The sequence below is a fragment of the Molossus molossus genome, unplaced genomic scaffold (assembly GCF_014108415.1).
Source record: "Molossus molossus isolate mMolMol1 unplaced genomic scaffold, mMolMol1.p scaffold_m16_p_4, whole genome shotgun sequence".
Lineage (NCBI taxonomy): Eukaryota > Metazoa > Chordata > Mammalia > Chiroptera > Molossidae > Molossus > Molossus molossus.
In genome coordinates this window covers 14021185-14030108 of record NW_023425377.1, presented here as the reverse complement: position 1 = coordinate 14030108, position 8924 = coordinate 14021185, and positions in this window count along the sequence as shown.

The following is an 8924-nucleotide window of genomic DNA, read 5'->3' as shown; positions in this document are numbered from 1 at the left end:
AGTTTCTGCATTAGAAGCAGGTAAGACAGCACCATAAACAGTGCAGACCTCCAGCCCAGCGTTCTACAGGGCTGGAGGCTCAGAGGATTCCACCCAAAGACACACACACACACACACACACACACACACACACACACACACACACACGCATTCACGTGGGGGAGGGGAAAGAATTGAAATCGGTAGCTCTCTTATCGGTAATTCTGTAATTACTTGGGTTGAGAGTTACAGAAATCAAAATGTATACTGATGGCTGAGGAAAATTGCCAATTTTCATTTTATTTCCCCCTCGTACAGAATGAGAAATTTTACCCCAGCTGACTATGTGGAAGGGAAAACAAAGTTTAGATTGTTAACATTGTACCCAGAGGATCCCTAATGTGGTCTGAAACCCAGATAAACCAAGGTGAAGCCCTAGAAATCTCTTCCCCTGGACAACAGGTCAAAACAGGATTTTCCTTCTGACCCTTAGATATCCACCTGGCAGCTTCTGCACTGCCTGCCCCTCCTACTTTGGCTCACTTCAGTTTAGGCCGAAAGATCAAAATTCAGTAAATAGAAGGAACAAAACCACCAATGCTGCCATCCACTGAAAAAAACGATGATGGTCCAGGAACTAGAGGCCTAACTTTGGGTTTCAACTTTCAGTTCCAATACTTGTCCTTTTGTGACTTGGGCAGGTCACTTAAGCTCTCCAAACCTTAGTTTCCTCCTCTATCAAAATGCAAATAATAAGATTACCTTCTCCATTTGATTATTGTGGAATGACAAGTACATGTGTAGCATTTGCCATGGGATTGATAAACATTACCGATTTTAATGCATGAGGCATAATGAATGGACAGGAAACAAACAAGTCGTAGGAGCATTAATCTGTAAATACCGAGTAGACATAAATTTAGTGTAATTATCATAGATTAGCTGGAGAAGAGAGGAGCAGACATTTCAAGGGAGTTAAGGTAAGGTTAAGAAGAAATGTATTCAAGAACCAAGCAAAAGGGGAAAAGATAAAAGAGTATTTTCTTTACGTGGTAACAGCTCAGAGATATCTTACCAATAGTTATAAGTAATGTAATTAAAGAGATATTCCTACTATTATGCAACCTGTTACTAATTTATACCTACTGTGGATCTTACTATACAGCAGAATCGACACTAGGACATCTCTCTGGAAGCCTTGGCTGGAAACACTGCCTAGAAATGTGAAAATTGGAACACCAGTGTGCAAGGCAGGGCACTGCTGGAAATGGAGATGTGTCAGCTGTTAGGGAGCATCCTTCCTGATCCCAGAAATATAATGAGAAGGCAAAGCTAAGTACTCTTAAGAGATCATGATTCAAAACCATGTCTGAATATGAAGCATATAAATGCCAAGCAAAAGCTGTCACTAGCCAGGTGCTATTAACTTGCTATAGTATTTATTCATGTGTTTAGTAAATATATATTGGGCACCTACTCCGTGTCCAACAGTTTTGATAAGCACTTGGGTGTTGTGTTGAAAAGGCAGATGTGGTCCTTACCCACGTGGAGCTTATGCTCCAGAGTGGGAAGAAACCATTATAGAAATATGAATGGATGTAGCATGTGTTGTGAAGTGGGAAACACAGGGTATTAGGAATCCATAACTGGGGCAAATAACTTAATTGAAGTGATTCTTCAGTTAAGATTTGAAAGATGGGTAATCCTGGCGATGAGTTGGGGGAAGAATATTCCAGGAAGAGGAAATAAGTACGTGCAAATATTCCAGGCCAAGAGAGGATGGCGTGATGAAGAATGGAGAACAGTCAAGACGAGAGGGCAAAGGTCAGAGAGCTCCAATAGTGATGCGACTGAAACCCGAGCAGGAGCAATTTGGGACCACTGATCTGTGGAGGTAGAGGAATGAGGAGATGACTTTGAATCACCCTGGAGGAAGAAGGCAATGGCTGTAGGGATCTGTTATGGCAGGAATCCAGAGGGGAGGTGCTTGAGGTTTGAATTAGGATAGTGACAGTGAAGATGGAGAGAAGAGGCTGGAGTTATGTGGGGGAAATGGATAGACTTTGTGACAGATGGGATAGGGGAAGGAGGGAGAAGAATTCACCATGACTCATACATTTGTGGTTTGTGTAGCTGGGTGGTGGTGGAATGAAACTGACAGGGACGGGGACGATACATTCAGTCTGGGTCAGGATAAGTTTAAGGTACTCAGCTAGGCTAGCCATTCAAGGTGCAGTGGACATGTTGGTCTATGTGCCTGACGCTCAGAAATGAGGGCTGAGCTGGGGCCAACACTCAGTTTTCATGTTCCATCCTGACACTTAGTTTCTCTCATCTGCTTTGATTTTTCTCTTTGGAATGTATCACTCTCTAACCCATTTTATTTTACCCACTGTGCCTCTCTTCTTGCATGGAATGAAAGCTCAAAATAAAATGCTTTGCTAACTGCTGTATTCCAGTCCCCAGTGCCCAAAGCAGAAACCTGATACAAATGTTTTAATGAGTGAGTGTGTGTTTGGCCATCCTGAAGATGTAAACGATTTAAATCATGGGCCTATAGAAGATTTATCCAGGGAGTTAGTGCAGAATAAGAGGGCTAGAGGATCTAGAAGAGAATCTTCTGATGAAGGACAATTTACAGCTGTCAGGAATGGCCACAAGGTAGGAGGAATGTTCCCATGGTGTGATCAAAGCCAGGAGAAGAGAAAATTCTGATAAGGGAAGATTAGTCAGCAGTATTAAATCCTTCAAAAGTTTTTAAAAATTTTAATAAATATTATGTGCTCATGGTATAAAATTTAAAACGTAAGTTACTCTGTCCCTCTGCTACTCTGATTCCCTCCCTAGAAACAAAGGTGATTCAGTTGGGAGTGGAATCATGTGGCATTCTGTATCAGAGCCCTTGGCCTGGGGGCACAGGTGTCACCTCCCCTAACCTGCTTCACCAGTAACAACTTTGGAGGAGGGTCTCATGGAACATGGGTTGCCTATTTAACATTTGAAATCATTTAAATGTTTGAATCTCTCAGCTTTGTATATTGATCGGGGTGTTTTTAAATAATGTGCAGAAGTTTCTGTAATATTGAAGAGTATGGAGTAGGTCAGAAATGGTATATAGAAAGAAAATATATGTCTATTACTTTTACAACACACAGTAGCACAAACTTATCAATTACTAATAAAGTACTGTCAAGTACATGGCTTCCTGGATGTGCTGTGATATACAAACAAGAACCATTTTAAAACAACCTCTCCATATAACTTACGTACGAATGTGCCTTTATTTTTATGTGCTGAGGAATATTCCTGGAGTAGTTTAATTTTATCAAATTTTTTTTCCCTTATGCTAGTCAAAAATACCTTTTATTTATTTGTCTGCAAACATTGCCTTCACAGACACTGGAAAATAAAATTACTCCTAAATGACCATAAATTCTAAATTATGGGCTTATGACTCAATGAGGTTTCACTCTGCAGAATTAGAAATGTGAATTCTATGCCCACCGAGTCCTGGCTGTTTCTCCTTCAGCAGGTAACACGAACATTAAAAGTGAGTTACCATAAATTTCTTGGCCACAATAAGTCCAATAACATATAAATCAATTTAATTTTTTAACTAAAATTATGACATGTAATAAAACAATATCTATATGTCAGATGCTGTTCCAAATGCCTTATATATAGCATATTGACATATTTAATCCTCACTACATTCCTGTAAAATGTTAACAACTATTATCCCCATTTTATCTATGAGAACAAAGAAACAGAGATTAAGCAGCCATAAGATTACACAGTTTATATGAAAATATTAAACGGATTCAGGCCCTTCCTGGTAACTGTGTGATTTTATACATAAAACTTCTCTAGATTTCTCTCCTCTACTGGTCTCAATTTATCTCAGCCGGAGTTAACGTAGCAGAAATAAAACCTTAGTCTAGACAAAGGGTCTCTGAACCGAACAGAGATGGGATTTCACAATCACATGCCCAACGGGAAATGCTGAGAGCTGCAGGTACTGGACACTTTTTGAAGGACCATACATTTTAGCACCACCTCACATGAACCGATCTTCGAGTCCAGAGAAGTGAAATTACGGATGCTCCAAACCCAGGCACAGTTGTTAGAGGAGGCCCTTGCCTGAGCTCCGAGACCGTGGGGACACCGGTTCTGCTTCTGCGCAGTCTCAGCAGGAATGAAACAGCGTATCCCCAATGCTGTCGAAGGGCAGGATGGGAGCAAGGTCCTTCTCCAGGCCTGAGGGGAGAAGAGGTACCCTCATCAGTACAGGTAAAGGAGCAGAACCGCTGTGCGCAGTGACACGCAAGGTCCTAAGGGATCATCTGTTTGAATTTCTTGTCAGTCGGTTTCTTAGGGAAGGTCACTGCGAGATGGCCGAGGAGGGTAAAACACCGTGAGTCACACCCTTCTGCGTCCTTTCCTGATACACTCCTGCCAGGGCTGTTTGTCCACTAGATGTCTGCATGAGGGAGCCTAGGGTTTACAAGCATTTTGAGGGCCTATAAAAAAGGTTGGAATTCTCAAAAATGTACATATTGGCTCCATATTTAAAAAGCAAACTACAGCCTGGCTGGGGTGGCTCAATGGACTAAGCGTCGTCCCATGAACTGAGAGGTCACTGGTTCGATTCCTGGGCAGGGCACCTGTCCAGGTTGTGGGCTCAATACCCACTGGGGGGCATGCGGGAGGCAGCTGATTGATGTTTCTCTCTCAAATCAGTGTTTCTATCTCGCTCTCCCTTCCTCTCTTTCTTAAAAATAAATAAATAAATAAAAACAACAAAAAGCAAAGTACAATGTTGAAATTAATGTTTAATTACATGTCTATAAATACTATGTCTGTAATTGTACACATTTAAATTTTACATGGGGAAGGTACATTTTAATCTGCTTATATTATGTCAAGGGACCTCCAAAAGTTCAAGGACGTGGGCATATGAAGGTACTGAAAAGCACCAGCTGTATCCACCCTCAGTCAGAGTTAGTCTCTCCCTACTTGTATGCATCAAAATTTAGTTGTAGTATCTCCCTGTTTTTGTTTTTGTTTTTGTCAAAACCCCCTTTGCAAACATCTCCATTTGCTAATCCTACAAGGGACTTCTATTTTTATTATTCCTCAAGCTCAGTGCATATACCTAACGTGTTTGAGACATTCTGATTGATAAATTATAAATGCAATTATTATTAATAACTAATATTTATTGAATGATTGCTTACTAGCTTGCTCACTCTACGATAAACACCAACAATTACTCATTTGATTATTTGAAATATATTACTCAGTACTGTATTACTCGGTGCTCTTGGGGTTGCAAGTGAAGGAAACTAAACTCAGACTAGCGAAAGTGACTATTAGGTCATGTAACTAAAATGTCCAGGGCGTTCAACTTCGTTCGGGTGGATTCAGAGGCTTAAACTATTTTATCTCACAATTTGATTTTACGAAAGTTGGTTTCACTGTCAGGCAGGCTGTCTTTCAAAGATGACCCTCAGCTGCTAACCTATGATTTCAATTAGCAACCCGGAGAAGATTAGCATTTTAGTAACTCCACTGAAACAAGACAGGACAGTCTATGGGGCCTTGGATCATAGCTCCATTTTCAACCTATCACTTGCTCTTATTGGTGGGCTGGTTTTCACCCTTGGTCCTGAAGCTGGGGGTAAACCATATCCAAACCACTGGACTATGAGTGGTTGAGAAATGATCACCCAAAGATAGATGTTAGTGTGCTGTTACCAGGAAGGGGAGGAATGGATGTTGTGCAGACAAAAATCACAGATTTCTACCATAGGTAGAAGAGGTGTTATTACTAACCACACATATTTGATAAAGATTTTCTGACATAGGGACTTCGGTATGACTAGAAGAGCTTCCCGAACTCATTCTATCTGTCTTATATGAATGTCCTTGCAAGTAGCCAATAAGAATAAATGAATGAGTACATTAGTCTAGGATATTTTGTCTCTCAGATTTATGCTGAGGGTAGATGATTACTCCTTAATATTTAGCAACTCACGTAGTCATATATGATATAATCACCTTGAAAACTTTAAAAATAATCGTGGTATTACTGAATAAACATATGCAAATACATGCAAGGATCAACAGAAAAATTTACTAAAATTATGAACAAGAATGATTAGGGCCAGAATATCCTTAATAACTGAATATTTGGGGAACTGGGGCCTAGAGTAAAAATACAATATTTATGTCAAATAATTGCATTAGCTCCACTATACATGATAAGACCTTATTAATATTTGCTGAATAAATGAATTTTATAAACTTTTTGCTGTCTAAGCAATTAAATACAATACTTCTCATAGTTATAAGATAGTTTTTAAATTAGATGATAACATATGATTTTCCTTAATAATAAACGTAGATCTTTGTTTGGTATACAACTATAACACCTAAGTCATTATTGATACTAAATGACCTTTTCCGACCTTAAAGTCTAACCTATCTGCACCTCATTATTTTTCACAAACTACTATAAAATAAGTTCTAATATTATCCCCATTTCACAATTTTCTGAAAGTGTCAAAAGTTATGTGATTAAGAAAAGATTCTCTTCAGAAAAGGAGGAATGGAGAACTAGGCAATGCCTGTCAAAGTGAATTATTTTCTTTATCCATTAATTCATTGATGGATACTTAGGTTGTGTCCATGTCCTGGCTACTACAAACAATGGTGCTATGAATACAGGGGTGCAGAGATCTCTTTCATATAAGTGTTCTTATTTCCTTAGGATATATTCCCAAAAGTGGAATTGCTGGGTCATATGGTATTTCTGTTTTTAATTTTTTGAGGAACCTCCACACTGTTTCCAAAGCTGCACCACTTTACAATCCCACCAACAGTGCACAAGCCTGCGCCCTTTCTCCACATCCTCAACAGCATTTGCGCCTTTTGTCTTTTTGACGATAGCCACTCTAACAGGGAATGCGCTGACATCTCACTTGGTTTTGGATACATGCTTCCCTAATGATTAGTGATGCCGAGCACTTTTTCATGTACCTGTTAGCTATTCATGTATCTTCTTTGGGAAATGTACCTTTGACCGTCTTCATCCAATTCCCCCCACACCTGCCTCTGCTAAGCACAAATATTATCTCTTTTTCTATGAGTCCTTTACTCATTAATTAGATTATTGTTTTCCTGAATATACTTTGTCTTAATGGCAGTTTAGAATTAAGTGATTTAGCTATCGGAGCCAATGATACCAACAAAAAGCAACGAGAACTTTGGGAATTTGGTATGATCTGACCATGAACATTGTCCAGAAGTTGGCATGTAGAACCTTGATGATTCAAAAGATGATTTGGGACATTACATGGACAGAGGTTTTAACAGGTTAGTATCACAACTTGTCTCAACTCTCTTTCCATCCTAATTAGGCACAAAGAAAGTCATGCTTTGATGTCGAGAGGCCATCGATATTACTCTATGACTTGTTACTTACCCATTTGAACTGAGAGATAAAAGTCTTCAGATGCAAATCGTTGGTCTTTAACACTATGTATACATTCCATTTGTGGTTAATAGTACTGGAATTTCATGAAAGGTAGTGATATCACCTTTCTTTTACATACATTTATTTAAGTTAAAGCTGTGTAAATTTAAGGACATATTGATTTTTTTTAAAAAGCAGAGCAGTTGGTACATAGATTTGACAAAAATAATCTAGGCAGTATGCCAAAATTTGGGAATCTTAGACTAAACAATTTGGGCAGGAACAACCTGCCAAAATTTTATAAGATATAGTATGATAGTTTAGACCAAAGTGAGGGCTTTCTCATTCTTAAGTATCAAAAATCAGTCACTAGTGTGAGCCCTAACTGGGTGGCTCAGTTGGTTGGAGAGTCATTCTGTATGCCAAAAGACTGCTGGTTTGTTTCCTGGTCAGGGCACATACCTAGGTTGTGAGTTTGATCCCTGATTGGGGCATGTAGAGGAGACAACCAATTAATGTTTCTCACTCCCATTGATGTCTGTCTGTCTATCTGTCTCTCTCTCCCCCTTCCTCTTAAAAAAAAAAATCAATAAAAACATATCCTGGGGTGAGGATTAAAAAATAAGTCACTAGTGTGAACACTAGTGTGAGAGATCAGTGTGCGAAAGTGAAGTAAACTTGAACATCGTTAGACAACGGCCATCTCTATGGCACAGGCTGCCAAAATCGAACTCAGCAATTCAATGAATATACTGAGCATCTATGTACATGGAAATGTGCTTGGTTTTGCAGAGAACAAAAAAAAAAATGAAGTAGAAAATGTTCCTTCCCTTAAAGAGTTAAATTGTAGCAGGGTGAGGAGGGCAGCAAAAAAACTGATTACTTTAAGCAATAGAATATTAAAGGCATCAACTAAAAAGATGATAATCTAATGAGGTTGCAGGAAAAAGAGATCACAATTGGTTGGAATTAAATGGGAAAGCCTTTACTGCAAAAAAAAAAAAAAAAAGCTATTTGAAATGGACCTTAAAGATGGGTAAAATATTATTACAATCATTACTGGGTGATGTAAGTTTCCTCATTGGCAAATCAGTGTCTGGCTAAAGTAGAGAGATAAATGGATGGCCAAGTCAGCCAAGGGGTAGAGATATCAGGTTGCGGATTTCAAATTATGTACACAGATGTAGAGTATCCTGGGATCCAGTCACTTTTCAGTCATTTATCACCTATGTTATAGTTGCCACATCATTTTGATCAGAGATCAGCAAACTTATTCTCATAGTGTTTTAGGTTTGGGAGGCTACTCAGTTCAAAAGTAGCAGCATGAAAGCAGCCATAGACAGCCTAAAAAATAAAGGTGAGCCATGGATTAAGGAGCAATAGAGAGGAGAAGAAAAAGACTTAATACTGGGAAAATATGGTAAGATCTTTACTAGAAAAGAAAACAAACAAAATACTTCTCATGTCA